Here is a 19662-nt window from a genome sequence, read left to right as displayed (position 1 = left end):
TTTTCTCAGGAATTTATTTAGGTTAAAGTTATCAGCAGTTCTTAAGCTGTCCTCTAGATTTGTACCCTGACTCTCACAGACAAGGCTACTGGGCTCCTCACTTCCAAAGCAGCACGTACAAACGGAGGCTCTTTGAAAGAAGGTGTGCGTCCTCTTTGAAAACATAGCTGCCTGCTGTATGATTTCAGCCCATGATGAACAGTGCATCGATGCTGAGCACAACTACCCTAAGAGATGTGCCATTACGCGCTATTACTGGAATCGGCTGCTGGAAATACAGACTATGACAGAGCACCACAGCAAAGCAGCGTGGTGTTTTCATGCAGAAAGGCAGATTCCATCACAGTCCCGGACCACAGTCAGCAAGCATTAGACTGCTGCTATCGGGTAGAGTCATTCTAGCCAAGACACAAGATTTAGCAGATGTTTAGCAAAAGGTTCCATTCGTCTTGCCACAGACACATGTGGAGCTGTCAAGAGTCTAGTAAAGATTTTACAAGTTTTATAAGTCATAGTTTATTGAGCTTGGGAAAGAATTTAATATGGCATCATGATCTTGGAAGCTGTTTTTTTCTGGCATAATATGTTTTAATTTGTTTCTAAAGGTAAGCTCTACTTTTGTGATAACTAGCAAAAGACAAGCTAAGTAGATTTTGTAAACATTGCTTCTATTTCTCTTTGGAGTCTTCTCCAATTATATTTTCTTAGGTTACACAATTGTGTTTTCCTCTGAGGGGTGAACTACAAGCAAGCCTAATCAGCATTTTGAAGCAGCTTAGATCTGGCTTAACTTGCTAGGGAGAAAGTTCTTTACCAAGTCTCATGTCTGTGGAATGGCACAAATAAAGGGAACACAATTTATCAACTAGTGTTAGACATGGAAAGTGATATATTTAGATTAGGAGTTTATGTGAGTGAAGGACTTCTTAGGACACAAAACAGCGCTGCACATCGCAGAGAGAATTTGTAGGGAGTTTGTGCAGGAAGATGCAGCTTGTGAAGTCAGTGCTGTTTCTGTCTATTGAGCACAGAGCCTACTAACAAAAATGAAGAATTAAGTGTGATAATTTTATAATAGCTTGTGAGGTTCAGGCTCTACTGTGTCCTGCTATATAAAGCCATCTTTAGTGACTCTGAAGTGTCTCACTTCCCATCAAAATTCTGTTGATTTGGTGAACTCCTATGAAGTTTACTTGCCTGCTGGAGGGAGAGTGCTCTCTGTCAGCCTCACTGATGTGAGCTGGAGCTGCATTTCAGGGATTTGGATGTGAAAGAAAAGCAAGGGACCAAAGGGGTATTGTAAGGGATATATAGAAGTCGTAGTGTAGACACAGAAGGATAGCAAGCACTTCTGCTTTTTAAATACCCTTCACAAACACTGTTTGCCTTCTCAGTACTCTTCTAAATGAATGAGAAGTAATGCAGTCACTGTTTTGGAGCTTGAGACACTGAAAAAAAGGTTTGTTTCCCAACAGGAGAGTGGGTGTAGGGCTTAAAACCCCTGATAACTGCTCCTCTGCTCTAACAGTGACGCTACCATCTTCCTTTACTAGGAGCTCCTGCTGAATTATAAGTAGGCATAAGGCTTGTATAGCACATGGAAATGTATTTTTCTCACTGGCATAGCTGAGAACAGCAGCTTGTTCAGTACTCAACAGTTGTGACAGGGCTGCAGAGATGGAAAAGGAGGGGTTAAGAGACCTGCTAGTACTGTCTCAGTGTGATATGACTGGCACGCTCGTGTGGAAAAGCATTAGCACTTCTGCTCTCTTTCGCATATGTCAGTCCTCAAGGCACTAACACCACAGAGGAATGATGATGTTGATTGACATAACCCTAACAGAAACCGCTGGCAAAAATAGCTAGCTGTGGTACTCTGTTTGTCAGTGGATGCAAAATCTGAAAAGGTCCAAAGTAAAAAATTATAATCTGAAAATCTGGATCTGATCCGCTAATTAGCATTTGAGAAACAGGATCCCCAGTAAGTGATTCACACTTACTGGCAATGTGGTGGGTTCTCCCAGAAAAACCCAGGGCAGAATCAGCTCTGGGGTGTGCAGAGATGGAGATGAGCTCTTAGGGAGCATGATGAGCAGTGCCAGAGCAATGCTTCATAAGGAAGGGAAGGAGCACAGTGAGGAGAAACACTGGAAGTCAGGTATGGCAGTCCAGTGGCTGAATCATCCTTGATTTAGGGTCTGCCTTTGTTACATTTCCATTGTTTCCCTAGCTATGGTATGGTGAATGCAGAGATTCTCAAGAGATCTACTGTCCATCCGGTACATGTGAGTAACTCTCATTAATGTTAATGGGAGTTGCATGTGCTCAAAAAGTGAACAGACTCCCTTGTGATGCCTTGAGAAGGAAGACTGATATCTAAATGATGTGTAATTATTTGTGCAAATAGGATATGTGATGTCTCTGTTAAGTTGTAGTTGTTCAGAAAATCATCCTGGTAACATTTCCCTTTAGAAAAAATGACCACACAAAATGTAACAGACTATTAATTTCTGCTCTGTTTTACTTAAACTCTGTGCTTCTTTCCTGTTTTCTAAACAAAAAATAGTGTTCCTTTTGTTTCCCTCCCCTGGCAAAATATCTTTGAAAATAAGTGTTTGCTAGAGAAGAGTGAAGGGTCTGTGTCCTGAACTGCTGCCCTTCAGGGGGATGATTAAGAAAAACTGGGAGCTGTGGTGTGTAGCTGTACATAAACTTAGAAAGCATAATTGTGTCCTTTATTTATTTTTTATTTTTTGGGGGGTGGGGTGGGGATGGGAACTTGTGCACTGCAAACAACTACTGACGTTGGTGGGAGATAGGTTCAGGATTATTTCTTCCACCCAATGCCTAGTGGAAGGAGCAAGGAGTGCCTTGTTTGTAACACACCACAATACTTGGAAGAGGAGCTGGAGGAGGAGGGTGTCTCTTCTCTGATGTTGTGTTGCTTTGTACAGTGGTGGTCTGTACATAGCCTATGGCACCGTGGGCTTTACGAGAATGTGAATGATAAGTAATTGTGGTTATCATCTGTCTAAATCAGCAAAAACAACCTTTGTAAGCTGTATCTTGTGAAAGAACCAACAGAGAGATGGAGAACCTTCTATGGAGGAGGCAATTTTTTTTTTGAGTACATAAAATCTTAGAGTCTGAAGTGAAGGCATGAACTGAAGTTACATGTGCTGAGATTTGGACCAAGGGCACTCTTCATTTTACAAAGTGCGTCTTCTGGAAGATGCTTTTCAAATGTAGCATCTCACTTGAGTTTTAGTAGTAGCTGGTATTGCAGGTAGCAAGGTTGGTTCCAGTTAAAACTTTATTCTATCTTCTAAGACTTGTGGAAAGGGGAGCGTGGCCCTGGTAGGAATAACATGGCAACAGGCTGGTGATCAGAGTTAGCTCCTGGTATAATAGAGGAAAAGAGTGCTGCTCCTCATAGCTGAGCATGCAGCTTCGCTCTGAACTGAGGAAGTTCAGCAACTTGGCAGCTCTCTGAGCATTTGCCTACCTTATTGGGGCAATGTTGAAGACAGTTCCCAGTATTTATCAAGTGTTAGGGTTGCATTAAATCAATCACTTAAGTTTGCCTATGCAATTGTCAGTGAGCCCCCTTGTGTGAGCCATGAGCAAGGCTCATGTGCCAGATTTCTTTATCTAACAGGACTGGTATATATGGGCTGTGTAAGCACTCAGTGCTTCTCTATTCTCACTCCACATGTGGTCTTGTGCCTTGCTACAGCATGCCATGAGATCCTGGGCTGTGGACAGTTACTAAGTTTTTTTTCTTTTTAAATGCTTCTGACTTGTAAACACTCTGCAAGTATAAATCTTCATGCCAACACTGAGCTGAGAGGATGACACAGTGTGTAGAAACGAGGGAGTGGAGATGGTGCTAACCCATGGGGATGTCCAACAGAATGTGTGTGACCGCAGAGTTGTACTAATTTATACTCTTGGTACATTCAGAGCAGAGCCCTCACTGGTCTCATTTGCTTCTGTGAGTACTCAGCAGTCCTGCAAATTGCTTACTGTGTTGCAGTTGGGTACACATTCTGGTAGCCTCCAAATCACTTTTTCCATCCAGTCTTCTCCCAGAAGTAGAATTTCTTTGGTCAGAACCCTATTCTGTGAAGCATCTACTGACATTGTACAGTCTGTGCTGTCATTCTGTTAACACTTCTAGGCTCTTCATGCTATAGGCCTTCCAAGGTGCAGAAAAGCACTCTTACTCTTCATTTCCACCTCCCTCTGTTGCTTCAAAAATAAGACGCAGCTCTACTGGAGGAGAGGGAACTGCCAAGTCTGAAGCTGCTACGGCAGAGGGAGTCGCTCCAAAACTTAAAAGTAATTGTACAATAGTACATGCAGTTAACAAAACCTTATGGTAAAGATCAACTCTGTGGTGGGCAAAGTGGCTCCTTGGCTGGAGAGTGGGTTTGCTCTGCAGTCCAAGATGATTCATTTACTTGAACTGGAGACAGATGTATGTCAAAACAATCTTGTGTGAAAATTGTTGTATAGCCAATAACACATTGTCTGAGTATTGTGAAAAGAGGTGCCTTCTGATTGCTGTAAGATGACTACTGCAAATTTCTAACATCTCATAAAAACTCTCACACTTTGTTGCTTTCTCTGTACTTGAATAGGGATGGATCAGTGAAGAAGTGATTTAGAGTCTCTGCATGGCTAACATCAACTCTGGAAAGCCCTTCATCATGCAGCCAGGTTAAACAACAATGTTAAAGTATCACAAGCAAATTGATCCTCGTGAGAAACCAAGCTTTCTAGGATAGAGTTGGCATCTTTTGGCCCTGGCACTTCTGACTCAATGTAAAGCTGATCTTTGCTGACCTTTAGCTCAGTGCGTGCTCTGACTGTGCTCAGGCTGCTATTAAGCATGTGCTGCTCAGCTGAAGCACAAGGCAAATGTGACCAGGAGATGTTACATGCTTTGCAAGGAATAAACTTCTTGGTTGCAGTGCAGTTGTATGGAGTCAGGATGGGAAGCACGCAAAGTGGAAGAGCTCCTGACCCTCATCCTTAAGGATAAAAGCCAAAATCTCATTAAGGATTGTAGGGTGGAAACTTGCTTGGCGGTGCGGTTTCTGGCACCTGCACATTCAAGCCTGATTAGTTTCAGAGACGGGATGCTAAGTAAACCTAATATAGGGGATGGTAAATCCTACATCCTTTGCCAAAACAAGCAAGGCAGATGAAGCTGTCACGCTTTGCCTTTTCTTCCTTCTCCACGAATTGGACGGGTCCTAAGGAGCGCAGTCTTCCCTTCCGCGGAGGCTTCAGCCGGCTGGGGTCGTTAGACTTACAGCTGATGCCCCTTGGCCAGTCATGCATTGCTGATCACCATTCAAGGTAAGAGACAAAAGAGAGAGCTTAGCAGTCAAGAGGATACTGATGAGAGGGGAAATTGCTTATTTGAAAGCCTTTCTAAGCACTCTTCTCTTTCTCGACAACAACAGCGTTTATCGCTCTCCTTTTATCCCTCTGCACCGAGGCAGGCGCTGTCCGTTTCGCAGAGCTCCTGAGCAAGCCGGCTCCTCTCCTCGGCCGTGTGTGTGCCCCAACGGGAGGGACTGGGACATCTGCACGGCCAGGTGCTCCACTTGGCTGAGGTGTGAGCGGTGGCCAGCACACCTTGCCCCTGGAAATGATGTCAGCTGTGTGGGTTTTACATTTTGATAAGCAGAATCGGGGTGAGGGTGAAAGAAAACACTGAAGAAATACGCTACTGTGTTTTGAAATATGTCGACTGCCTGTAATATTGCCTTTCTCTTATTACACAAACCGGCCTGCACGCTGCAGTTGTACAGCTGCACGGTTAGCTAGAAAATCCCGGGATTTATGGAAACTAGTTCAATTGTTCCCTCCCTTCACTTCTGGCTGCCTATAGGTGAAGTTTACTGCCGGCAGTTAACATTGCTTGCATGCCATTTGTCTGATACCAATGGCAAAGTGTAGACTTCAGGTGATGCAGCTGCTTTCACACTTCTGCTCCCTTCCAGGTGTTGGTCAGTCTTTCACTACTTCCGTATGAATTTTTTATTTGTATTTGGTACTCCTAAAGGCCACAACCCCAGTGTGAAGATTTGCCTGCAGTCTTTGTCCCCAAAGAGTTTGCTGTTGCATGGACAGGTGAGCAGTGAATAGGGCAGGGATGAAATTGCTTTTGTTTTACGGGTGGGGGTCTGAGGCACAGGGAGAGTAACTCTTCAACAAGCTGGCCAAGAACACTGGGGCCAGCCTTTTAGAAATAGGGCAGTGAGGAAGAGTTGCAGCTGAATGTGATCAATAGTGTAATCATCTAGCTTCTTTCTGCAGTGGTGTTTCAAACTTCCAGGTGATGTCACTTCCATCTGACTGCCTTGTGACCACCCTGTCTTGATGCACAGCTGTGTTAATTTGTAGTCATTTAGACACCCATGTGTTACCTATGATTTTTTTGTTTTGCTATCATGGAAATGGATCTCAAAGTTTAAGTTGGATTAACAGTCAGTTCTTGGATTTGAACACTTCTGTGTTTACTGTTGACAGTGCCGGTAACTGTTATTCTGAAAAGCTGTGACTCAGTGGAGTCAATGCTTCATTCTGAAGTCTTTAACTGAAATGCTTCATTACAATTTCCTAAGCTAACCTGCAACGTGTTGTTTCTGAACAGCACAGATATCACACGCCACTTCTTGTGGTGTGTTACTCTGTAGGAGTGTGAGCTGGGAGACAACCATCCCTGTTCTTCATGTATGTTCGGGCCCTGGACCAGACTGTGTCTCCCATGGGGCACCACAGATCAGTGGGTGGGTGGTTGGGACGCAAGAACAGAGACTGGCTTTGCCTACCTCTCTTGAATTACAGCTGTGAGACTGATTGGAGAAATGCACCTCAATGTATGGACAGTGCCTGAGCAAAGTATTTTGCACTTTCCAGCATCACCTTATTTTAATGTTCTTACAGCAACTGCATTTTTCATTGGAAAATGTTCCCAGTACTTCTGCATAGTTCCTACAGAGCTATGAGAGCTTGTCCCTGTTATAGAAGTAAAGATCCTTCCCATTTTGAAAGGAGAATATAAAATGTCATAATTGAAATCCTGGTATTGATGTATTAAGTACAAAAATGTCTTAGGTCAATAAGTGTGGATTCAGAACTGTAACGCTCTCAAACTGTTTCTTGTGCACAGAAAGGACTCAAAATGACATTTTTATCAGTCAGTGAAAGCTTAGTTTAATTGGCTGCAGTCAAGATTCTGTATTGTTCTGCGTAATCTGAATTAAACATTGGTTTGACTGCAGATGTGGCTTTATCTTCCTTGAAGACATAGGGTGCTCCGTCAGACAGTAGCATCAGCTTTGAAGTTAAGTTATTCATAGCTCAAGGATTGATTCTGACATTAACACTGTTTCCCTACACTTCTCCTTGCAAGCACATCCCACCAGCCCATTCCTTCAGTTCCTCCTTTAATATTAATTTTAAATGTCTGCAGTTTCATAGCAAAAGAAAAAAAAGCTCCCCTTCCCTCCCCTTCCACTCTACAAATAAGATTGAAAAAGCAAAATTAGAGGGATTAACAGCAAATATTACTTTGTATGAAATAACGTCTTGCTCTTGTTTATAAATTGCCAGCTATTACCTGCCTTAATGTAGAGAAAATTGTTTTGCCATTTGTCTGTGAACAGGTTCTGTTACTTAACTACAAAGCTGGGGCATAAATGTATGCAGTAGATGTACTGAATCCCTAAATATATTGAAACAAATATTTTACTTGGACCTTGCTAACCCATTCTTATTAATGACATATAGGCCTAATAGCTTAGGGTCATTCACTTAAGCAGCCTTCACTTTTAGCTGGCAGGTACAATTGAGTTAAGTGAAATTTCCTTCTCTCTCTCTCCCCCTTCTCCTTTTCTTTAAGGGACAAGTGGGGGAGGAAGCATGACTTTATTCTGAACTTTCTTCTTGTTTCTTTAAGGAACTTTTTGTGTGAGAAAGACTTGATGTCAGTGCACAAAAAATGACTTAAGATTTGCATTCTTTTGCCACAGGAATAAATGAACAAAGTTTGCAACTGAAAAGGCATTTTTACACCTTTTGTTGTTTAGGAACATAGAAATCCCATTATGTTTCATGCATAGCCCTAAGGAATGTGCAAACAAGTATTAGATCAATGGCATGTCTCTGCAGCTTCTTTTATCATGAGTATTTAAAACTGAATATTCAAGCATTCATTCATATTTCAAACATCTGTCTCAAATAGTGCATTTGTGTTGGAGTATGTTTTATTGCCAATAGATAGGTTAAACTGTAAAACTTTTAAATATTTTATAACTTGCAGATGCTTAGCTATGGTTTGTAACAGTGTTTGCAGGGATTTTTTGATGCAACAGATCGGAAAATTAGCAATAAACTTTAAAAGGTAGCCAGGCCAAAAAAAAAAAAAAAAGTACCTGTCTAAAAGAAAGTACGTGAAAATGTTGGAGTGTAAGTGTAATTCAGAGAACCTAGCATAGCTTTATTCAATAGTAGTGGAGTCTGTGTCATTTAAGGACATTTTAAAGCTATCTTTCTTCCCCAGGTAATCCACACAAGGATCATGGTCCCACTTACAGTAATCACCCTGCACAATTTGACAATGGTGTTATCAGTGCTAGGGCTGGTAGCTGTCCAGGACGGAACAGTATAGTTACTATATAGTCTCATCCTGATACCATATGATACCACGTAGTCTCATCCTTCCCTTCATCTGCTTTCTCGCTGTTCTCAAGGAAGGATTTTTGGAGGCACCTGGTGGCCTGGCAGCATGGGGGGGGCAATGTGTACTTTTGGGCCTGTGCCCCCGCCATCGCTGTGTCAGACTTTCATAGAGCTGTGGCTTTTAAAAACAAACTAATATTCAAACAAGCCTAATAAAGAAACAAGAACATGCATCCCTTTAAAAAACAAACAAACAACAACAACATGGTGAACTTTCCTTTGTTGAGCACAGTATACCTGGAATTATTATAGTGAATATTTTATAGTTCGTTTTGCAAAATTAGCAATGTCTTAATAACAAGGTGTCCTGGCAGTAATCTGGGAACTAGAATGTTTTTCCACCTCCTTATGTTGTTCACATCTTGTTTGCAGTTAAACATTAGGAGCTGACTTCCATTTTTGTGGTTGCAAGTACTTCAGTATCCAGCTTTCTTTATTTACTGTAGTATGTTGGCCCAAACTGTCTTGCTTGTGGATTGTCTATGTGTGTATTTTCACTTTTAAACCAAAAGACTGTGTGGAGTAGCCTAGCAGAGATCTTAAATTTAACCCGTTCTTAATCTGTTTAAGATTTACTTTAAACAAAGACACTGTTTGCTTAGCCTTTTACTTTTGTTGGCTGAAGTGATCTAAGATGGCATATTGTGCTAAGCCAGTAAAACTGTGTGTATAACCACGGCCACCAGAAGTGGCTGGAAGTGGGTCTACCAAGATCTGTGTATCGAATGAAATGCCTGGACAAATTAACACTAGATATTTTTGTTGTTATTATTTGTATGGAAGTGAAGAAACATTCAGCATTGGGGCTGTCTATGTGATACTGACATGACCTCTATGCAAGGCATTGCAGTAGCTTTTAGGTGACGAGGCTTTTTCTCCCAGGGGCTACTGTTTGATGTGTTTGCATCAAAGTGTTGCAACTTTGTAGTAATCAAGACTTGCACGTTATGACAGACTTTATATGCCTCTTCAGTAGCTGTAGTAGAACAAATCGAAAAACACACAAATACCTTAATGTGTGAACTGGTCAAGGAGGATTGAAACCTTTTAGGAATATATTTTTCTAATGGAGGAACCCCTGATTCCGTTTTGGTCCCTGCAGTAAAGTAGTCTTGTTGCACTCCCTGTCTCTGAGCTTTGTCCTCTTTCCATGTTTCTTCCAGTTCTTCCCTGTGCCAGTCCAGTCCCATGCTCTCATATGCTCTTCGCCAAGTACCGTTGCCAAGTGTCTGCTGCATCTGTTCCTGTCCACAGTCATCGTGACCATGTCATGGTGTCTCTTCTCTCTCATGAGTGCTGTCCCTGAGGCCTACTCAGGCAGTGCTCCTATGTCCTAGCCCCACCATCAGTCCCTCATCTGCAGTTATCAGCTTCCAACTTCTCCTGTTCAGTGTTTCTCCCTGGTTTGTTCTCTCCCAGATGTGGTTCTCCCTGCCCATATTTTCTGCAGTCTGTTCATGTTGTGTTGGTACCAGAAGCAGCGGGATCTTGGGAGTGGCAACAACCAGAGCCTCAGCTCTTCTGCCTGCTGCCGTGGGGAACTGGGGAAGAGAAAATTCAGCTCAGCCTGTCGAGCCAGGCTGGAGACTGCTCTCTGCAGATGGTGCTTTAAAAGAGCTCTGATGAATCTCTCTTCCCCAAAGATTTATAACCTGGACAAATGTGATTTTTTTTTTTTTTGTTCCTTTCTTTCAAATTAGCAAAAGGCACAGCCCTGACAACAGCTAAGTCCCTGCAGTGAAATTCAAGTGACTGTTTTGTTGGGAAGTTGTTTGTGCTTTAAAATGGCAAGCAAGAATTTGTTACAGTGCTTATGGAGTGATGTCCAATTCTCAAGTCATTTTCTCAGGATTACATATCTCTTGCAGGAGCTATCAAAGAGAATGCAAATACTTAGCCCAAGAAAGGTACCTGGAATGAAACTTTCAGTCCAAAATTTGGCAAAGCTATAAGTAACTGAGAACAGGACCTGTAAAATGTGTCACTGCTAGCTTTGTCTTTCATAATAGTTCAGGCAAACAAACTGCTGCAGTGTTTTTGGAAAGATACTAAATCTTCTGCTTCAGGTTTTAAGGGATTAGGAAGACACCCATAGTGGGAGGTAGATTATCTCACATCTGTCTAATTCAAGGCTTCTTGTGTCTCTGAAACATCTGGTACAGGCTGTTGCAAGGACAAGAGCAAGCTAATTTATATGTGCATGTGTTTTTCATAGCTTGCTATCTTAAGCTGGTACCATTGGGTATTCTTTTAGGTGAATCGGAACCAGTAGCTTATTGCAGCCAGAGCACTCAAACTATGTTCCTAACTTTAAAAAAATCTCTCCAAGTGACTGACTTTATTTTTCCCTTTGGCAGCTCTTTGGCATCTGAAGCAAGTTACGTTTTTTTAAGCTGTCCTAAAACAAGGGAAAAATTGTCACAGCAATTTCATTTTGAAAAAAATAATTTTGAAGTGGAACAAAAGGGGTTTCATTTAGCTCTTGAACATATTTTAAGCCTGAAAATTATGTTGGAAGGAAACTTTAGCTAACATAAAATATTGTTGTGTAATAAGGGTTCCTGAACTTTTTTTTTGTTGGTGGCAGAAAAGCTAGTGTCATGATAAAGCTGGTTATGCCAGCATTTTGATTTGCTGGAAAACATTTCTTGGCTCTAATTTTAAAAGCTCTTATGGCCTTAAGCAGTGACTATTAGAGATGCACACTGCAGGATGGTGATAAACCCTTTGTTATGCTGAGGTGGAACCCACTGTCTTCTAAATAAAGGGTCTCATCAGGTAAGGAACAAGAGGCAACTTAAAGAGGCAGAAGGGGGTGCAGTGCTCTGCAGGGTAGGATCTAGTTTTGTGATTCAGTGCTGGAAACACCTGAAATGAAAAATAGCTTTAATAGACAGGTCTCACTTTGGTTGGAGCCCAGTGCAGTTGAGATTTGGGGTATGCTGCTCCTGAGGGTGGTGGAGCCAAACAGTGGCTTTGCAGAACTAAAAAAAACATACCAGTGTCTCAGGTGGATGCAGAATTTTCACCTGGAGGGCTTTGTTGCACGTAATAGTGGAGGCACAATCAAGGCAGTGCAGGGTGATTGTGAAACCCAAGACCTTGATGCAGGCTACATCTCAGTGCTAGGCCCTTCTTGGTCCAGAGACTGAATGCTGGTGCTCTTTTTTCTCAAGCGGGAAAAAGAACTTGGACCTTTAAATATCTTTAGTGATAGGCATCTTCGCTATGACTGAATGTACAAATCAAATGTAACATACACTAAAGTTAATTAGTCAGCTACTTTTCTACTCGTCCTTTGTGCAGAGAAGTGATAGACAAATATGAAAGTACAATTGAAGGTCCATGAATTGAATAGCAAGAGGTAATTTTTAAAAATAATGATCTGCTTATAGTGGTTTTCTTTCTTCAAGCTTTAGTCTCCTATTTGAAAGGCCGACCTCTATTTGGAGGGGGGATTCAAACTATTTAGTTAATGCAAACGGATGAGCTGAATTTGAAAGCAATTGAGGGACAGGATGGAACATCTAAAGGCTACGTTGTCATTAGTTTTATTTTAGTTAAAATGATTGTACATGTTTAGTTTAAAATGGAGGGGAAAAAGTACTTTGAAATATAATTACATTTAACAGTCTTGTAGCTTTGTACTTTGTGCTATAAATTGCATTCCCAGCTGTTTTTCATCTCCTGTAATTTAAATAAGTAAACCTTTTGTTCTTAAACTCACTTAGTTCCTTCTAATTCTGTTGATGGACATCCATTTCTACTGCTTTATTTTATGTTAATATTTAACAATGGCATGCAGTTACCCCCCTGCCAGCCACAGCTCCACCTCCTTTGTTTCTGGAAGGCCTCTTTTTGCCTCGGTCTTTACTTTTACAGAAGAATCCAAACTCCCTCTCCCTGCATCTAGCGGGAGCGAGGTTTCTGCATAAACCAACACAAAATCCCTCGGAAAGGGCGCTAGCCCCCAAGAGGGGAAGGTGGTGCTGGGCTGTCAGCCCCTTTTGTTCCTCGCTCAGATGGAAGTATGAGGTGGATGATGCTTTGTGGGCCGGAGCAAAGCTGTGCCAAGGGAATGCAAATCCACTAGGTGTGCCCAGGTAATTTAAAATGCTCATGCTGGCAGCTTTTCTGCATGAGTAAAGCTACTTAATTAATGCGTTTTCTCCACTTTCTTTTCTTGACAAGTTGATTCGAATTGAAATGGTCTGTAACAAGCCTGTCATAGGTCTTGGGGACAAGTAAACCCTTTCCTGGAGGTGGAAAATAGCACATTTCGCGTTTATCCCTGACCAGAATGATTGGTGGCAGGTACAGCAGACTGACTGGCAGCTCTGGTTGGACTGCAGCACCCACTTAAAGCCTGGGCCACGGTATGGCTTCACGCTAGTGCCTTAGAAAGTCAGGTGCAGGAGTTCAGGTAGGAGAACTGGCATCTGTTGTGGCTTTTCTGCTTCCCTTATTTACACAAGGAACCCGAGAGTAGCATGAATGTAATGGGCACTGTGTGTAGGCTCAGGCAGTGCTTCTCATGTCTCTCCCCTCCTCCACCCCTCCAGAGAAAGCTTATTTTTAATTTGCTCGGCCTTGCGGTTTGACAGGAGTGCAACATGGCGGAGACCTGAGTCCAGGAGCAACAAAGACAGCACTGGGCATTTCAGCCACTGCCTTTGAAAGCCTTGACAATAATGGAGTTGGGAAGCCCCACTGTTCAGCCTTCTTTATAGTGTTAATATACTGTCCAGAAAGAAGAGAAGCAAGAAATTGCTCAGATTTCATCTCTCAGATTTCATCTTGCATCTAGAGTGCCGCAACAAATCAAACTGAAATGGGCCCCTCCGTGACTTCTGCGCTACCATGCTGAGCTGCCCTGGGCCCCTTCTCCCCCCGCTTTGCTGAAGGTTATAATGCTGATGGAGTACTTGAAGCAGGCTGTTTGGAGGCAAACACATGTGCTTTTGAATTGCAGAAGTGTCCTGTTAAGGATGGACTCTGCTCTGAAGTGGATTAGTTCATAGCGTTTCAAGTTGGAGGCAGGTCGTGGATGCCTGCTGATACAGAGTGAGGCCAGAAGAGAGGTCTGCTCTGCCTGCTCACCCACCTTGGCTGGCCCCAGGGCCTGTCTGGCTTCCCTTGAATGCACAGGGACAGTTCTTGCTAAAGGAGAAACAAGAAAATGAGAGGTGCGTTTGGGGGAGGCAGAGTTCTTGGCTGGCTGTCTCTTCTAGCCAAGGCTTTGGGGCTCTGCTAGTGACAGCACTATTTGGTCACTGCTGCTAGCAAGAAAATACTGCATATTGTTTAACATGTGCAAGCTTGTAAACACTATTAACAAGCATTGTTATTTTTGATGCTTTATAATATTAATGGAGTTTGGAGTTGCATGGCTCTTCTTCAGGGATGCATTGGGAAGAATGCTGCAAGTCCAGGAAAGCAAATGGTATCATATATTGAGTTACGCTTTAATAACCAACAAGAGCTGCAAAAATATTTAACTTCAAGAAACAAACAACAACAACAACAACAACAAAAACACAATAAAATGCACAAAGAAGGTAGTCAATTTAAAGCAGAAAAATGGTAATCAAAAGAAGTTGCACCTTTTAGTGTTCATTCATTTCAGGTCTACATAATAGAAAAATTCTGGCACCTGCATTTATTTAAAGGCTGCTTGCATTAATACTCTTAACTCTCCCAGTACATAGAAGCACCTAGAATGCACTCTCACTGTGCAATAGAAAGTGCACGATCTTCAGCAGTTTTCTTATTGACTTTCATAATTTAATAAATCAAATTTTAGTTTTTAATCCTTTTGCAGCTAGGGATATTTTGTGCTCAGAAGGCTGGGAGGTATGTGCCAGCAGTTTGTCTTGCCAGTTGGAATTCCTCAGGGCACTGAGAAATGTTGAGGAACAGGGACTTCTGCCTCCAGGTCTGCCACTAGTTTTACTGATTGCCTGAGTAGTTGGAGCTGCAGCAATAAAGCATCCTTTCCCAAGAAGTGCAGCATGGGGGAGCGAGAGAACACGTGCTAGTGTGTTCACATCTGGCATTAACATATAAAATTTGAGGCATATAAAATTTCTTCCCGTACAACTAAATTAAAAACCTGTGGCATAAGGTAAACTGACAAGTGCAAAACTCCTTGGGTGGGAAATTTTAAATGGTTACAAATGTCTCCTGCTTCTGGAAAAATTACTGAGCAAGGCTGTCCCCAGACATACTGCTTAACAGTGTCGGGTAGAGCTGTCCTGATGCTATGAGCAGTGTTGCATTTTGGAGAAAATATTCTGTTCTAGGCACTAAAACAATGTTGCTGCACAGAGCGTGGAGCAGAGTCCAGGCTGCAGAGCTGAGTTATGCTATGTAAAATAAGCACGTCTCAGCTCTCGTTGGTTGAGAGGACTGGACAGCCGCAGTTCACTGCTGCTCTGCTGGGTAAGGTGGTGAACACTGATAGCTATTGACTTGCAGAGACATTCTCTCTCTGTTGGGCAATGTTTCCAATTTGAATTTGTAGCTCTTGGGATGTCTCAGCTGGGGTGATGCACTAGATGCTTGTCCCTGGAGACCTCGTTTCCGACTTAATTTGACGTACTTATTCATATATCTACTTGAGCAGGACCGAGTCTAAGTAGCATAGGCTCTTTCTGAGTGACTCTGAGGCAGGCCCAGAGGCAGTAATGTTGCTGGTCACATGAGCTATTGTGCTGTCCGTCTTTAGATCAGTTGGAGTTGTGAGCTCTCATGTTCACGGTCATGGACTCTGTGGAGAAGCATGAAAAAATGTAACGAAGAGCTTGACTTCCAAGATGCTACCAGCTAACAATATCTGTTCAAAGTAATAAGAGGTGCAGGACACTGCACTTCTGCAACAGCAGGTCTTCTGGGAGGTGTAAACTCAACCAGGTTTCTGTGGGGACACCAACCCCAATTGCTACTGTAGAAAAGCAGAAGTGTATGCAGGATTATGTGAACTACAAGTAAACTTGAAATCAACTAGAATTGCTGGAGCAGATTGAGGCTGTCTTGGTCTTTCCAGCACCGATACTTTTCTGCTCAGGCAGGGGGGATTTTGACGAGTGAATGTCCAGCCTTGAGTTCCTGTTTAGACTGAAATTAGGTTGCAGCCTATGTTGAGTTCAAAGAGAAATGTAGCTTCAGTCGTATTGCCCATACTTGCTTCCTCCTGATGCTAGTCTCTATCGTCCCTTGTCCACGTTGTGTTACTACACGTGTTACATCTATATTAATATTTTTGTTGATTGTATTAGCAACCCTGCCGTTTATAGTACTCGTGTTGCAAATATAGTCCTATGTGAAGGCACTTAGGAAGATGTGTTATGGCTGTAGAGACCCAAGTGATCAATAGCTTTTAGATTACTGTGTCACTAAACAGCAGGCTGAGACATGGAAAGGCACTGTTACTTTAGGGATGAGAGATTTTTAGAAAATAAATCAATAGTGAATACAGACAGATTGGTTTCCAGTTCAAATAATTCCAAGAAATATGGAGCCCAGGGGAAACCATTCCATTCAAACTTGGAAATAAACAACATGTGCTTGCTTTCGTTTGTGTATTTGGGTCAGTACTCTTGAAAATGGAGAGGGAGCCATTGGGCGGTCTATTGGACTGGAAATGGGGAACCTAGGTTCTGCTTTGAGGTCTGCTGGCGACCCCTCCATCACCTACCCAGGCTCCCTTTGGTGCTAACAGCCTTCACTCTGGGTCTGCGCACACAAAACCTTCAGTGCACAGGGACCAGCTGGCATGATTCCCAGTTAGAGCCCCTCTGGGGGCTAACAGAAGTGTAAGCAATAACAAACATTCAGGAAGGTGATTTTGCTTTCAGAAGGCCTTCCTTTTTAATGCTCAAGTGGCCATGGGCTAAATGGTTATTAGTAGCTGTCAGGTGCAGCAGCCTGCTGGATAGCTTATAGGCAGGTATGCCATTAAGCTGCCAAGTATGCTGCTGCTTCTCCAGGAGGTGCTGTGATGTCTTGCATGTGCAGGTGTGCTAACGCAGCGTGACATCATTTAGTGCACGTGGGCAAACTCCTCTTCATGTAGTTGTGCCTGAGGAAGGCACGGTACCCTAAGGAGACCAGTTGGAAGAATGTACTTGAAATAAGAAGTGAGAGATACTTGCATGTTGTCCTGTCATGTGGTTCTGTTCCTCCTTGTCCAAACAGGAGAAGGATGCTGGCTGCTCTAATCTGACTTCTGTGTCTCAATTTAGCAAAGCTGGTTTCCTGCTGGTGGCAAGGGGAGGGATAGTACTTTGGCCTAAGGTATGGGAGACTTGGAGCTAAGTCTTTTCCTGGTGTTGGATGTCCATGAGACACACAGCCATGTCACCTGGCCTGGCTGCGCTCCATGTGCCAAGTGTGGAGAAAATAATATTCCCCTTCCTTGAAAGAGTGAAGGGTAATTATTTTAAGGCACTGAGATAAGGGGAACTGTATAAGCATCTAAGACAAATAGATTTGTTCCACTGAATTCAGTGGCAGAACTTTTAATGGGAGCAAGATCCGGGCCCCATCTGATAAAGAACTTCATCTGGATTACATATGGGGACAGGCATTAAAGGACCCATCTAAGGATCTCCCCTCTGGAGTACATCTATAAAAGACCCTCTGTAGTTCTGTTCAAAGCTCACAGTAATGCCAGTCTCCTCAGGACAATTCACTTAGATCATTCAGAAACTCTTTCTTGTCTAAGCCCTGATGCTCTCCCCAAGTGGAAGAATGCGGTTAAGACTCCCATGCAGGGAAGACTGGAGATTTGTTTTTTATTTGAACCCAAAACATTAACAAATTGGACACACGTGCTTGGAGACTAGAGACCGTTCTTATTTAAGCCAATGCAAAATTCTCCTTGATCCCAGCAGGATCAAGCTCTTGAATATTGCTTTTACCTTTTTAGAATATCTGCCTCTAAATGAAACAGCCGGTGACAAACTCATTCTGGATTTAGATTCCTTGGCTGATTTGCTGCCAGAGAGGTTTGCAGACCCTCTCTCTAGGGACAGGGGAGTTCATAGTCTAACTGCCGAATGAAAGACCAAGGGCAGGTATCACCGAGCCTTGTCTTGAGGGGCACACTGTTTTGCATGTGAAAGTCAGTGCCCTGTGCTAGAATTTTTCAGTATTTAAACACCTAATGCTCTTGTCAGTCTTGTTCCAGCCTGCGTAGTGCTTCTGCTCATATAAGTGTGATTTTCTTCCTCTTCACATGAACGTACTGACAGGTGAGTATTATATGTGTAGGAAGCTATTCAGCAGGAACATATGCCTTGAATATGTTAAAATTCCTTGCAAGTCACTTGATCAATGTGGAGTATTTGTGTCCCCTCTGTAACTTTGCCCTAAATTCATATTCATCAACAGAGGTTGCTCAGTACTTAATGGGACACTCGGGCATTGAGTGAAGGGAAGGGACAATACGCAAACAGAGTGAAGAATGAGGACAAATGTAGATGAACTTCCTCAAACAGGCACAAAATGCTCATTCCTGAATAAAAAATGTGAAAAGGTCAAGTGCCCCCAGAGGTTTCTATTGTGACAGGCACTTAACCCCTTCGCTCCTGGTTATCTGCTTCAGCTGCTGGGCCACTCAGTGCACAAGTGCCATTAGCATCAGTGGAATGTGGGGCCAGGGAGCCGTGCAGGATATGGCTCGTCGAGACCCACCTCCCTTCTAGGCAGCAGGCGCTGGGCTGGGAGGAAATAATCCTTGTGGACGCTGACCCTGTCAGTAGCTGTGTCTAGAGATAATTATTTCCTAACATGTAACCTTTTCATGGTCAATTGCCTCAGTATATTAGACAGAAGTGTGATTTCCTTCTATCTTCAGACACACGAGCTCTTGTCCTTCCCACTTTAAAGATGTAACTTAGCAAGTGAGCAGACAACCCAGTGCTCTCTGGCAAATGCTTTTCCTGTTTTGCTTAAATGGAAAAGAGGTTTGCTTTTCCTCACCACTGAGCAGAGAGTATGTGGGATATAGGCCCACTCCCATGCTTTTTGGCAGACAGGGGTTTCCCTTTAAGAATTTAATACTAATCAGGCAACTGTCAGTGTTTAGCAATCTTCTGCTCCACCAGACTCATCTCTTGTTGACTGAATCTGGTTTACCTTTTCCCAGCTTGTGACGCTTCAGCGTATGCCCCTTGACACATCACCAAGGCATCTAAGAGGCAAGATCAGCAGAGTATGTCAGTACAGCCGCTCAGAAGGCATCAGGTTTGATATAGTCAGGAGCATAAGAATGAGCAGCCAGGGGTGAAGACAGTTCTCTGGTGTGACCCCATGAGCACAGCCTGCTCCTGCCCAAAGTGCACCCCGCAAAGCAGTTGGGGACTGGCATGGAAAGCTTCAGGATGAACCCTCTTCCAACTGCTGCCCCCCAAATACTCCTCTTTGCTTCTTGGTATTACAGCCTGTTCAGAAGAGAGTTGGGCACATCACCCACAATTCTCGCGTTTGAGCTGGTCTCTTTTGGAACAACATAAGCAAAGTTACTCATCTAGCACTGTGGAGACAGTTGTGTGGACTGAGAGGAGCAGAACAATGATACAAACCCAGTAAGTGTTGCTGAGCATCTTTCATAGTCAATATTTTTACACCCTTCTTCTTGCTTTGTAACAGGATCTAATTGGTTTAAAAAAAAAATAAAAATCAAAACTAGGTCAGTTTGCCATTGGGCCTTGTAAGAATTTAGCTAAATCTCTAGACTTTTGTTGGAAGTTAATTTGAGCCAGACTTAGGAAAAATATATATTAATATACCCATAGTCTCACGTGAGAAACTTGTAGGCAGCGATTTGGGATTCAAAGCCATAGTCGTATTCCTAAGACTAAATTCAAAGCCGTCGTTTAAAAGCAAGCTCGCACACGC

At 42.9% G+C, this 19662-nt stretch overlaps 1 protein-coding gene across 1 annotated transcript in view; it reads left to right on the top strand.

Moving 5' to 3' along the window:
* ZIC3 (Zic family member 3) overlaps positions 1 to 19662 on the top strand; it is a 223401-nt gene that overhangs the window by 44347 nt on the left and 159392 nt on the right. The window contains exons 10-11 of the mRNA XM_080553641.1: positions 10 to 13946; positions 18911 to 19349. The gene's annotated coding sequence lies outside the window, so the exon portion shown is untranslated. The remainder of the gene's footprint in view (positions 1 to 9; positions 13947 to 18910; positions 19350 to 19662) is intronic.

This window comes from Anser brachyrhynchus (genome assembly GCF_964034855.1).
Source record: "Anser brachyrhynchus genome assembly, chromosome: 13".
Classification (NCBI taxonomy): domain Eukaryota; kingdom Metazoa; phylum Chordata; class Aves; order Anseriformes; family Anatidae; genus Anser; species Anser brachyrhynchus.
This window is presented reverse-complemented; position numbering and strand designations above follow the sequence as displayed.